This window comes from Pezoporus flaviventris, unplaced genomic scaffold (genome assembly GCF_033815535.1).
Source record: "Pezoporus flaviventris isolate CSIRO_AGI_PZ_B2104156 unplaced genomic scaffold, CSIRO_AGI_Pfla_v1 ptg000103l, whole genome shotgun sequence".
Classification (NCBI taxonomy): domain Eukaryota; kingdom Metazoa; phylum Chordata; class Aves; order Psittaciformes; family Psittacidae; genus Pezoporus; species Pezoporus flaviventris.
In genome coordinates, this window is record NW_026892651.1 from 1 (window position 1) to 14044 (window position 14044).

The following is a 14044-nucleotide window of genomic DNA, read 5'->3' on the forward strand; positions in this document are numbered from 1 at the left end:
TGCTAGTAATACAGGTGTTTTGTATACACAAAATCACAACCTCTAATAATAGCTACTTTACAAGCACACATATTCAGGATGTTTACTTTTCAGTTGCCCCCAAGTGATGTTTTGCAATCATTAGTTTTTCTCTTCCTCTATCTCATTCTGCTTGGGGTATTCACAGTCATCTCCGGTAGCTGAGGCATTAGGTTTTTCCATTCGTCTGTCCAGCTCATGGCAAGGCTGACAAACTGCAGTCAGTTGCCATGGACCTGTAGGCAGGAGGACACAAATATACCCCCTCCTCCAGGTTATCAGTTCTTGAGAAGCAGACAGGTTAAACTGCACGTTGTTAACAGTCGAGGAGTTTGCTCCATCATTGCCTCATTTTTTTTATTTTTTTTTCTGCCACCCTGATGCTGCTTAGGTGATGGTTCATAAAGCTTGTGGTTGCACTACCCCCTTTGCTTTTTCAGTTAGCAGTTCTTATTTCAACCGACCTACTTATTTCTCCAAGTCTTGGATTCACCCCCAGGTTACATTAACCATACTAAGCACGGCTCCTACCATGCACCCTCTGTGTTGCAGGTGCTCTTTAGGCTTTGTGGTGTCTCTACAAACTGCCTCAATACCTCAATAGATTGAGAGGTTGGGTTTTGTTAGATTTTTTTTTGTTTGTTTGTTTTGTTTGGTTTTTTTTTTTTTTGTTTGGGCTTTTTTTTTTTTTCCTTCACTCCTTGGCTCTGGCGTCCATCCTGGCTGTTCCACTGGTAGAGCACCAGGAGCTTAATCAGAGGTCAGTTTTGTTTTTTTTTTTTTTTGGTGCTTGTCTTTTTTTTCAAAAGTCACTCACCCTGCTTTGCACAGCTACAAACGCTGGCCTGCTTCCTTCCCTCCCTCTTTTTTCCTTCTTCCTTCCTTCCTTCCCCCCTTCCTTCTTTTTTCTTTCCTTCCTTCCTTCTTTCCTTCCTTCCTTCCTCCCTTCCTCCTTCCCTTCCTTCCTTCCCGTCCATCCACCGTTCTTTCCTTCTTTCCATTTTTTTCCTTAATTCCTTCCTTCTTTTTTTCTTTTAACTCCTTTCCTTCATTTTTCCTTAATTCCTTTTCCTTCCTTCCTCCCTTAATTTTTCCTTCCTTCTTTCTCTGTCTGCCATCCTGCTCTATAGGAGCTTCCTTCCTTCCTTCCTTACTTCCTTCCTTTCTTCGGTCCTTCCTTCCTTTATTTTCCTTCCATCGTTCCTTCCATTGTTACTTCCTTCCTTCCTTTTGTTTTTCTTTAATCCTTTGCTTCTGTTTTTCCTTAATTCCTTTCATCTGTTTTTCCTTAATTCCTGCCTTCCTTTTTTTTAATTCTTTTTTTTTGCTTTTCCTTATTTCCCTTCTTTTTTCCTTCCTTTTTTCCTTCATTTTTTCTGTCCTTTTTCTCTTTAATTTTTCATTCCTTCTTTCCTTCCTTCCTTCTTTCCTTCCTATTTTCCTTTTTTCCTTCATTCCTCCCTATTTTCCTAAATACCTTCCTCCCTATCTTCTATCATTCCAAGTTTTTTTGGTTCATTTATTCCTTCTTTTTTCCTTCCTTCCCTTATTATTCCATACTTCCTTCCTTTTTCCTACCTTCCTTCCTTCTTTCTACCTCCTTCCTTAATTCCTTCTTTTGTTTCCTTCCTTCCTTCCTTTCTTCCTTTTTTCCTTCCTTCTTCCTTTTTTCTTCCTTACACCTTCCTTCCTTTTTTCCTTCCTTCCTTCCTTCCGTCCTTCTTTCCTTCCTTTCTTCTTTCCTTCCTTCGCTTCTTCTTCTCTTGTTTCCTTTCTTCTTTCCTTCCTTCCTTCCATACATCCTTCCTTCTCTGACTGCCACCCTGCCCTATCAGACCTGCCTTCCTTCCTTCCTTTCCTCCTTCCCACCTTCCTTCCTTTCTTTTTTCCTCCTTCCTTCCTTCCTTCCTTCCTTCCTTCCTTCCTTCGTCGTCCGTCTTGGACTGCCAGCTTGCCCTATAGGTCTGTCCTTCCTTCCTTTTTTTCCCTCTTTCCTTCCTTTGTCCGTCCTTCCTACGTTCCATCTTTTCTTCCTTCTTTCATTCCTTCCTTCCTTCCATCCTTCATTCCTTCTCCGGCTGCCAGACTGCCTCTTCTGAACTTCCCTTCTTCCTTCCTTCCGTTTTTCCTTAATTCCTTCCTTCCTTTTGTCTTAATTCCTTCCGCCCTTCCTTCCTTCCTGCCTTCCTTCCTTCTTTCTTTTTTTCCTTAATTTTTCCTTCCTTCTTTCTTTTTTCCTTATTTTTTCCTTCCTTCTTTCCTTTCTTAATTCCTCCTTTCCTTCCTTTTTTCCTTTCTTCCTTCCTTGCTTGCTTCCAACCTTCTTTCCAACCTTCCTTCATTTCTTTCTTCCTTCCTTCCTTCTTTCTCTGTCTGCCAACCTGCTTTTTTGGAGCTTCTTTTCTTCCTTCCTTTCTTTCTTTTTTCCTTCCTTTATTCCTTCCCTCCTTCTTTCTTTCCTTCCTTCCTTAATTTTTTTCTCTTTTCCTTCCGTACTTCCTTTTTTCCTTCTTTTCTTCCTTTCTTTTTTCCTTTCCTCCTTTCTTTTTTTCCTTTCCTCCTTTCCTTCCTTCTCTTAATATTTTTGTCTAATTCTTTCCTGTTTTCTGTTTTTTTCTGTGTATAACAATTTTTTGCCCATTTCTAACAAATTAAGCCTATTTTTTCCCGTTTCTTATGCATTTTTGTCACTTTCTTAAATGTATTAAGCCACTTTTGCCCATTTCTAATCCATTTTTTTTCCCTTTTCTATCAAATTTAAGCCGTTTTCACCCTGTTTGTTGCACATTCTTGTCACTTTCTTAAATGTTTTAATTTGCTTTTGGCCTTTTCTTTCCCATTTTTCCCCTCTTCTAACCCGTTTTTAGCCTTTTTTTTCCTAAACCCTTTTTTGCCCCTTTCCAACCCATTTGAAAACTTTCTTTGCCCCTTTCTTAACCAATTTGCACATTTCTAACCCATTTTTGCCCATTTCCAAGTCGTTTTCAGCCTATTTGTATTTCCTTTTCTAACCCATTTTTGCCCATTTCTAAGTAGTTTTAAGCCTTTTTCGATTTTCTTTTTGAACCCATTTTTGTCAATTTCTAACTAATTGTCAATTTCTTACTAATTTTTGCCCAATTCATTCCTCCTTTCAGACTTTTTTTGCCCTTTATAACACGGTTTTTGCCCCTTTCTAACAAATTTAAGACTATTTTTTTCCAATTTGTTATGCATTCTTGTCACTTTCTTAAACGTTTTAGGCCACTTTTTGCCGTTTCTTATCCATTTTTGCCCATTTCCACGTCGTTTTAAGCCGGTTTTGATTTCTTTTTCTAGCCCATATTTCTCAGTTTCTAACCTTTTAAAGTTATTTTTCCCCTTTTCTAACCCATTTTTGTCAATTTCTAACCTTTTTTAAGCCATTTTTGGCTATTTCCAAACAATTTTTTCTTTTTCTATTCTCTTTTTGCCTATTTGAAACTCATTTTAAGCCATTTTTGGCCATTTCTATCGGTATTTTTGCCACGTTTCAACCAGTTTTAAGTTGTTTTTTTCCTTTTCTTGCTATTTTTTGCCCAATTCTTTCATGGTTAAAAATATTTTTGTCCATTTATAACTTCATTTTTGCCCATTTCTAACAAATTTTAGGCTATTTTTTCCTATTTGCTATGTGTTCTTGTTACTTTCTTAAACATTTTTAAGCCACTTTTGGCCATTACTAACACATTTTTTTTTTTGATTTCTAAGACATTTTAAGTTGGTTTTGATTTCTTTTTTCATATTTTCTCAATTTCTAACCATTTTTAAGTCGTGTCCCCCCCCTTCTAACCCGTTTTTGTCAATTTCTTACCACTTTTAAAGCCATTTTTGGCTTTTTCGAAACAATTTTTGACATTTCTAACTCTCTCTGCTATTTGAAACTCATTTTAAGCCATTTTTGGACATTTCTATCGTATTTTTGCCACGTTTCAACCCCATTTTAAGGCCTTTTTTTCCTTTTCTTGCCCAATTTTTGCCCAATTCTTTCCTGGTTTCTGTCTTTTTTGCACATTTTAACACATTTTTGCCCATTTCTAACCAATTTAAGACTATTCTTTCCCATTTGTTATGCATTCTTCGCACTTTCTTAACGTTTTAAGCCACTTCTAGCCCATTTCTTACCCATTTTTGCCCATTTCTACATCGTTTTAAGCTGGTTTTGATTTTTTCTTTCCCAAATTTTTTAATTTCTAATGTTTTTTAAGTCATGTTTCCCCCTTTCTAACTCATTTTTGTCAATTTCTAACCCCTTTTAAGCCATTTTTGCTTTTTGAAACAATTTTTGACATTTCTATCCTCTCTCTGGCCATTTGAAGCTCATTTTCAGCCATTTTTGGCCATTTCTGTCTTTTTTTGCCACGTTTCAACCCGTTTTAAGCCTTTTTTTCTGCTTTCAGTCAATTTTGGCTGTTTATAACACGTTTTTGCTCATTTCTAACAAATTTAAGCCTATTTTTTTCTCATTTGTTATGCATTCTTGACAGTTTCTTGAACGTTTTCGGTCGCTTTTCGCAGTTTCTTACCCATTTTTTCTTATTTCTTAGCCATTTTATGCCTGTTTAGATTTCTTTTTCTAGCCCATATTTCTCAATTTCTAACCATTTTTAAGTGATTGTTCCCTTTTCTAACCCGGTTTTGTCAATTTCTAACTCCTGTTAAGCCGTTTTTGGCTATTTCTAAAAAATTTTTTCCATTTCTATTCTCTTTTTGCCCATTTCTTAAGCGTTTTAAAGTTTTTTTTGCCCATTTTTTCCCTTTTCTAACTCGTTTTAAGTATTTTTTTTTCTATTTCTAAACCGTTTTTGCCCCTTTCTAACCCATTTTAAGCCTTTCTTTGCCCTTTTTTAACCAATTTACAAGTTTCTAACCTTTTTTTTGCCCATTTCTAAAACGGTTTTAGCCTTTTTTTATTTCCTTTTCTAACCCATTTTTGCCCATTTCTAACAAATTTAAGCCTATTTTTTCCCATTTGCTATGCATTCTTGTTACTTTCTTAAACGTTTTCAGCCACTTTTGGCCATTACTAACCCTTTTTTTTTCCAATTTCTAAGTCATTTTAAGCCGTTTTTGATTTCTTTTTCTACCCTCTATTTCTAAATTTCTAACCATTTTTAAGTTATTTTTCCCCTTTTCTAACCCATTTTTTGTCTATTTCTAACCAATTTTAAGCCATTTTTGGCCATTTCTATTGTATTTTTGCCACTTTTCTACCCGTTTTAAGCTTCTTTTTCCTTTTATTACTATTTTTTTTGCCCAATTCTTTCTTGGTTTCAGAATTTTTGGCCATTTATAACCCTTTTTTGACATTTCTAAGAAATTTAAGCCTATTTTGTCCCATTTGTAATGCATTCTTGTCATTTCTTAAACGTTTTAAACCACTTTTGGCCATTTCTAACCCATTTTTTTCCCATTTCTATCAAATTTAAGCCTATTTTGTCGCATTTGTAATACATTCTTGTCATTTTGGTAAATGTTTTAAGCCACTTTTGGCCATTGTTAACCCTTTTTTGCCCTTTTCTATCAAATTTAAGCTGTTATTCCCCCATTTGTTACGCATTCTTGTCCCTTTCCTAAACGTTTTAATCCTCTTTTGGCCTTTTCTTTCCCATTCTTTTCCCTCTTCTAACCCTGTTTGAATTTGTTTTTTTTTTTTTTGCTATTTCTAAACCTTTTTTACCCCTTTCTAACCCATTTTAAGCCTTTCTTTGCCCTTTTTTAACCAATTTGAACATTTCTAACCGATATTTGCTCATTTCTAAATCATTTTTAGCCTTTTTTTATTTCCTTTTCTGACCCATTTTTGCCCATTTCTAAGTCATTTTATGCCTTTTTTGATTTCCTTTTCTAGCCCGTTTTTGTCAATTTCTTACCATTTTAAGCCACTTTTGGCCATTTCTAAACAGTTTTTGACATCTCCATCTCCTTTCTTCCCATTTGAAACTAATTTTAATATATTTTTGGCCATTTCTATTGTATTTTTGCCACGTTTCAACCTGTTTTAAGGGTTTTTTTTTTCCTTTTCTTGCTATTTTTTCCCAATTCTTTCCTGTTTTCAGACTTTTTTGTCGTTTAAAACACATTTTTTTCCCATTTCTAACAAATTTTAGGCTATTTTTTCCCATTTGCTATGCATTCTTGTTACTTTCTTAAACGTTTTAAGCCACTTTTGGCAGTTTCTTGCCCATTTTTGCCCATTTCTTAGTCATTTTAAGCCTTTTTTGATTTCCTTTTCTAACCTGTTTTTGTCAATTTCTTTTATGCCGGTTTTGGCTATTTCTAAACAATTTTTGACTTTTCCATCCTCTTTCTGCTTATTTGACACTCATTTTAATCCCTTTTTGGCCGAGGATATAAAGAAGGCAGAGGTGTTGAATGCCTTCTTTGCCTCTGTCTTTACTCCTGCAGACTCTCTCCAGGGGACCCAGATTCCTATAGCCCCGGAAGGAGTCAGGATAAAGGAGGAATTTTAATTTGGTAGATGAGGTTTGGGTTAGGGATCAGTTAAGTAATCTGGACATCTATAAATCGATGGGTCCAGATGGAATACACCCGCGGGTGCTGAGGGAGCTGGCGAAGGTCATTGCTGAGCCACTCTCCATCATCTTTGGTAAGTCATGGGAAACAGGTGAGGTGCCTGAGGATTGGAGGATGGCAAATGTCACGCCGGTCTATAAGAAGGGAAAGAAGGAGGACCCAGGTAATTATAGACCGGTCAGCCTTACCTCCATCCCTGGAAAGGTGATGGAACAACTTATTCTTGACACCATCTCTAGGCCTATCAAGGATGAGGGGGTCATTAAGAGCGGCCAACATGGCTTTGACAAGGGGAAGTCATGTTTGACCAACCTTATAGCCTTCTATGAGCAAGTAACTAGGTGGATGGATGATGGTAGAGTGGTAGATGTGTTTTTTCTTGATTTCAGTAAGGCATTTGATACTGTCTCCCACAGCATCCTCATAGATAAGCTAAGGAAGTGTGGGTTTGATGATCAGGTAGTGAGGTGGATCAAGAACTGGTTGGAAGGAAGAAGGCAGAGAGTTGTGGTCAATGGGGCAGAATCTAGCTGGAGGTCTGTGACTTGTGGAGTCCCTCAGGGGTCGGTGCTGGGACCAGTGCTGTTTAATATTTTCATCAACAACCTGGATGAGGGAACTGAATGTACCCTCAGCAAGTTTGCTGATGATACTAAACTGGGAGGAGTGGCTGACACACCAGAGGGCTGTGTTGCCATTCAGTGAGACCTGGACAGGTTGGAGAGTTGGGCGGAGAGGAACTTGATGAAATTCAACAAGGGCAAGTGTAGAGTCTTGCATCTGGGGACAAACAAACCCATGTACCAGTACAGGTTGGGGGCTGACCTGCTGGACAGTAGTGAAGGGGAAAGGGACCTGGGGGTCCTGGTGGATAGGAGGATGACCATGAGCCAGCAATGTGCCCTTGTGGCCAAGAAGGCCAATGGCATCCTAGGGTGCATTAGAAAGGGTGTGGTTAGTAGGTCAAGAGAGGTTCTCCTCCCCCTCTACTTTGCCTTGGTGAGCCTGCATCTGGAATATTGTGTGCAGTTCTGGGCCCCACAGTTCAAGAAGGACAGGGAATTGCTTGAAAGAATCCAGCGCAGAGCTACAAAGATGATTAAGGGAATGGAGCATCTTTCTTATGAGGAAAGGCTGAGGGAGCTGGGACTCTTTAGCTTGGAGGAGACTGAGGGGAGACCTCATCAATGTTTACAAATATGTAAAGGGTGAGTGTCAGGATGATGGAGCTAGGTTTTTTTCAGTGAGGTCCAGTGATAGGACAAGGGGCAATGGGTGTAAACTGGAGCATAGGAGGTTCCATGTGAACATCAGGAAAAATTTCTTTACTGTGAGAGTGACAGATCACTGGAACAGGTTGCCCAGGGGGGGTGTGGAGTCTCGTACGTTGGAGATATTCAAGGCCCGCCTGGACGAGTTCCTGTGCGATGTACTCTAGGTTACTCTGCTCTTGCAGGAGGGCTGGACTAGATGATCTTTTGAGGTCCCTTCCAACCCTTAGGATTCTGTGATTTTTGCCAAGTTTCAACCCCTTTTAAGCAGTTTTTTTTCCTTTTCTTGCTAATTTTTGCCCAATTCTTTCCTGGTTTCAGACTTTTTCGCTCATTTATAACCCATTTTTGCCCATTTCTATCAAATTTAAGACTATTTTTTTCTCGTTTGTTATGCATTCTTGGCACTTTCTTAAACGTTTTAAGCCACTTCTAGCCCATTTCTTACGTATTTTTGCCCATTTCCATGTCGTTTTAAGCCGTTTATGATTTCTTTTTCTAGTCCCTATTTCTCAATTTCTAATCATTTTTAAGTCATGTTTCCCCCTTTTAACCCATTTTTGTCATTTTCTAAACCCTTTTAAGCCATTTTTGGCTATTTCTAAACAATTTTTGACATTTCTATCCTCTCTGCCCATTTGAAACTTATTTTAAGCCATTTTTGGCTGTTTCAATCATATTTTTGCAATGTTTCAACCTGTTTTAGGCCTTTTTTTCCTTTTCTTAGTAATTTTTGCCCAATTCTTTCCTGGTTTCGGACATTTTTGGCCGTTAATAACCCATCTTTGCCCATTTCTAACAAATTTAAGACTATTTTTCTCCGTTTGCTATGCATTCTTGTCACTTTCTTAAAAGTTTTAAGCCACTTTTGGCCGTTGCTAACCCTTTTTTTCCCCATTTCTAAGTCATTTAAACCGGTTTTGATTTCTTTTAATAGCCTCTATTTATCTATTTCTACCCATTTTTAAGTTATTTTTCCCCTTTTCTAACGGAGTTTTGTCAATTTCTAACCCCTTTTAAGTCATTTTTGGCTATTTCTAAACAATTTTTTCCATTTCTATTCTCTTTTTTTCCCTTTTCTAACTCGTTTTAAGTCTTTGTTTTCTATTTCTAAACTTTGTTTTTGCACATTTCTAAACCATTTTAAGCCTTTCTTTGCCATTATTAACCAATTTGCACGTTTCTAACTGTTTTTTGCCCATTTCTAAATCGTTTTTAGCCTTTTTTTAATTTCCTTTTCTAACCCATTTTTGCCCATTTCTAAGTCATTTTAAGCCTTTTCTGACTTTCTTTTCTGACTTTCTTTTCTAACCCATTTTATTCAATTCCTTACCACTTTTAAGCATTTTTTGGCTATTTCTAAACAATTTTTGACATTTCCATCCCCTCTCCGCCTATTTGAAAATCATTTTAAGCCATTTTTGGCCGTTTCAGTCGTATTTTTCCACGTTTCAACCTGTTTTAAGCCTTTTTTTTCCTTTTCTAGCTAATTATTTTATTTCCTTTTCTAACCCATTTTTGTCAATTTCTAACCACTTTTAAGCCATTTTTGGCAATTTCAAAACAATTTTTACCATTTCTATTCTCTTTTTGCCCATTTCTTAGTCGTTTCAAGCCTTTTTTGCCCATGTTTTCCAACTTCTAACTCTTTTTAAGTTTTCTTTTTTATATTTCTAAACCTTTTTTGCCCCTTTCTAACCCACGTTAAGCCTTTCTTTGCCTTTTTTTTAACCAATTTGCACGTTTCTAACCGATTTTTGCCCATTTCTAAGTCATTTTAAGCTGTTTTTGAATTCTTTTTCTAGCCAATATTTCTCAATTTCTAACCATTTTTAAGTTATTCTTCCCTTTTTCTAACCCGGATTTGTTAATTTCTAACCCCGTTTAAGCCATTTTTGGCTATTTCTAAACAATTTTTTCCATTTCTATTCTCTTTTTGATTATTTGGAACTCATTTTAAGCCAGTTTTGGACATTTTTATATCTTTCAAACTTTTTCTTTTTCTAACCCCTTTTTGCCCGTTTCTAACAATTTTTTAGCATTTTTTTTTCCTTTTCTAACCCATTTTTGTCCATTTCTCAACGCTTTTAAGCCGTGTTTGGCAATTTCTATCCCCTTTTTGCCATTTTTATCCCCTTTTTGCCCATTTGAAACTCATGGAAAGCCATTTTTGGTCATTTCTTTCGTATCTTTGGCAAGTTTCAACAGGTTTTAAGCCAGGTTTTTCCTTTTCTTACTAGTTTTTGCCCAATTTTTTCTTGTTTTCAGTCATTTTTAGCCATTTCTAACCCATTTTAAGCCATTTTCCCCTTTTCTAACCCATTTTTGTCAAATTCCAACCCTTTTGAAGCCATTTTTTAAAGCCTTTTCTAACCCATTTTTTGTCAATTTCTACCAATTTTTAGCAGTTTTTCTCCTTTCTAACCCATTTTTGTCAATTTCTAACAATTTTTTAGCACTTTTTTTCCTTTTCTAACCCCTTTTTGCCCATTTCTAAGTCGTTTGACGGCTTTTTTAATTTTATTTTTCTAACCCATTTTTTGTCCTCTTCAAAGTCGTTTGAAGCCATTTTCGGATCTCCTTTTCTAACCCATTTTTGTCCATTTCTCAACGCTTTTAAGCCGTGTTTGGCAATTTCAAAACAATGTTTGCCATTTCTATCCCCTTTTTGCCCATTTGAAACTCATGGAAAGCCATTTTTGGTCATTTCTTTCGTATCTTTGTGTCCTGGATTCAGCAGTAGCAGTCATGTTTCTCCTCCTTTGTAGCTGGTGCAGTGCAGTGTTTTGACTTTCGGCTCGGGAACAGAGCTGATAGAGATGTTTTGGTTTGGCCATGGACTTTGTGAGCCTCATGCTCTGCCAGGGAGGAGGGGAAGCCGGGAGGAAGCAGAGACAGGACACCTGACCCAAACTGACCAAAGAGGTATTCCATACCACAGCACGTCATGCCCAGGATGTAACTGGGAGTTAGCCGGAAGGGCGGGGAGACTGCGGGGTTGGAGGAGGTGTCGGTCAGAGCTTGGTCGGGCTGGGGGGGGCGCGAGTTATCGGTCGGCTGGTGGTGAGATGATGTATTCTCTTCCCTTGTTATTTCCTTTATCATTATTATCATTGGTGGCAGCAGTAGTGATTTGTGTTATACCTTAGTGACTAAACTGCTCTTATCTCAACCCGTGGGAGTTGCATTCTTTTTGATTCTCCTCTCTGTCCCTCCGGGAGCAGGGGGAGGGAAAGAAAGGGGGGGGAAGTGAGCGAACGAATTACCTGACTGGGTTTAAACCACGACACTTTGGCAAGTTTCAACAGGTTTTAAGCCAGGTTTTTCCTTTTCTTACTAGTTTTTGCCACATTTTTTTCCTGTTTTCACCAATTTTTGTCAATTTCTAACCCATTTTTGTGACTTTCTAACCCATTTTAAGCCATTTTTCCCTTTTCTAACTCATTTTTGTCACATTCCAACCGATTTGAAGCATTTTTTCCTTTTCTCACCCAATATTGTCATTTTCTTGCAATATTTGAGAAGTTTTTTTCTTTTTTCTAACCCTTTTTTGCCAGTTTCTACCAATTTTTTAGCAGTTTTTTACCTTTTCTAACCCATTTTTGTCCATTTCTAAGTCATTTGAAGCCTTTTTTCTTTTCCTTTTCTAACCAATTTTTTAGCAGTTTTTTTTCCTTTTTCTAACCCATTTTTCTCAATTCCAACCCTTTTAAAGCCATTTTTCCTTTTCTAAACCTTTTTTGTCAACTTCCAACCCTTTCGAAGCCTTTTTTTCCTTTTCTAACCCATTTTTGTCAATTTCTAACAATTCTTAGCAGTTTTTTCCTTTTCTAACCCATTTTTCTCAATTTCTAACAATGTTTTAGCAATTTTTTCTTTTTCTAACCCATTTTTGCCCATTTCTAAGTCGTTTGAAGGCTTTTTTAATTTTACTTTACTAACCCATTTTTCTCATTTTCTTACAATTTTTTAGCGTTTTTTTTTCCTAACCCATTTTTCTCAAATTCCAACCCTTTTAAAGCCTTTTTTTTCCTGTTCTAACCCACTTTTTCAATTTCGAACAATTTTTTTAGAAGGTTTTTCCTTTTCTAACCTCTTTTTGCCCATTTCTAAGTTGTTTGATTTCCTTTTCTAACCCATTTTTGCCCATTTCTCAACGCTTTTAAGCCGTGTTTGGCAAATTCAAAACAATTTTTGCCATTTCTATCCCCTTTTTGCCCATTTGAAACTCATGGAAACCCATTTTTGGTCATTTCTATCGTATCTTTGGCAAGTTTCAACAGGTTTTAAGCCAGGTTTTTCCTTTTCTTACTAGTTTTTGCCCAATTTTTTCTTGTTTTCAGTCATTTTTGGCCATTTCTAACCCATTTTTGTGACTTTCTAACCCATTATAGGCCATTTATCCCTTTTCTAACCCATTTTTGTAAAATTCCAACTGATTTGAAGCATTTTTTTCCTTTTCTAACCCATTTTTGCCAATTTCTAGCATTTTATAGCACGTTTTTTTCTTTTTCTAACCCTTTTTTCTCAATTCCAACCTTTTTAAAGCCTTTCTAAACCCATTTTTGTCAACTTCCAACCCTTTCAAAGCCATTTTTTTTCTTTTCTAACCCATTTTTGTCAATTTCTAACAATGTTGTAGTAGTTTTTTGTATTTCTAACACATTTTTGCCCATTTCGAATTCCTTTGAATGCTTTTTTAATTTTACTTTTCTAACCCATTTTTCTCAATTTCTAACAATGTTTTAGCAATTTTTTCTTTTTCTAACCCATTTTTGCCCATTTCTGAGTCGTTTGAAGGCTTTTTTAATTTTACTTTTCTAACCCATTTTTCACAATTTCTAACCATTTTAAAGCTATTTTTTTCCGTTTCTAAGCCATTTTTGTCAAATTCCAAGCCTTTTAAAGCCATTTTTTCCTGTTCTAACCCATGTTTTTCAATTTCAAACTTTTTTTTAGAGTTTTTTTCCTTTTCTAACCCCTTTTTGCCAGTTTCTAACAATTTTTTAGCAGTTTTTTACCTTTTCTAACCCATTTTTGCCCATTTCTCAACGCTTTTAAGCCGTGTTTGGCAATTTCTATCCCCTTTTTGCCATTTCTATCCCCTTTTTGCCCATTTGAAACTCATGGAAAGCCATTTTTGGTCATTTCTATCGTATCTGGCAAGTTTCAACAGGTTTTAAGCCAGGTTTTTCCTTTTCTTACTAGTTTTTGCCCAATTTTTTCTTGTCTTCAGTCATTTTTGGCCATATCTAACTCATTTTTGTGACTTTCTAACCCATTATAAGCCATTTTTCCCTTTTCTAACCCGTTTTTATAAATTTCCAACTGTTTTGAAGCTTTTTTTTCCCTCTCCTCACCCATTTTTGCCAATTTCTAGCATTTTATAGCAGGTTTTTTTCTTTTTCTAACCCATTTTTCTGAATTCCAACCCTTTTAAAGCCTTTTTTTCCTGTTCAAACCCTTTTATTTCAATTTGTAAACAATTTTTTAGAGGTTTTTTTCCTTTTCTAACCGCTTTTTGCCCATTTCTAAGTTGTTTGATTTCCTTTTCTAACCCATTTTTGTCCATTTCTCAACGCTTTTAAGCCGTGTTTGGCAATTTCGAAACATTTTGCCATTTCTATCCCCTTTTTACCCATTTGAATCTCATGGAAAGCCATTTTTGGTCATTTCTATCGTATCTTTGGCAAGTTTCAACAGGTTTTAAGCCAGTTTTTTCCTTTTCTTACCAGCTTTTGCCCCATTTTTTCTTGTTTTCAGTCATTTTTGTCAATTTCTAACTCATTTTTGTGACTTTCTGACCCATTGTAAGCCATTTTTCCCTTTTCAAACTCATTTTTGTCAATTTCTAACAATTTTTAGCAGTTTTATGCCTTTTCTAACCCATTTTTGTAAATTTCAAACAAGTTTTATCAGTTTTTTTCCTTTTCTAACCCATTTTTTTAAATGTCCAACAATTTTTTAGGTTTTTTTTTCTAACTTATTTTTCTGAATTCCAACCCTTTAAAAGCCATTTTTCTTTTTCTAAACCTTTTTTGTCAACTTCCAACCTTTTCGAAGCCATTTTTTTTCTTTTCTAGCCCATTTTTGTCAATTTCTAACAATTTTGAGATTTTTTTTCCTTTTCTAGCCCATTTTTGCCAATTTCTAACAATTTTTAGCACGTTTTTTCCTTTTCTAACCCATTTTTTTCAATT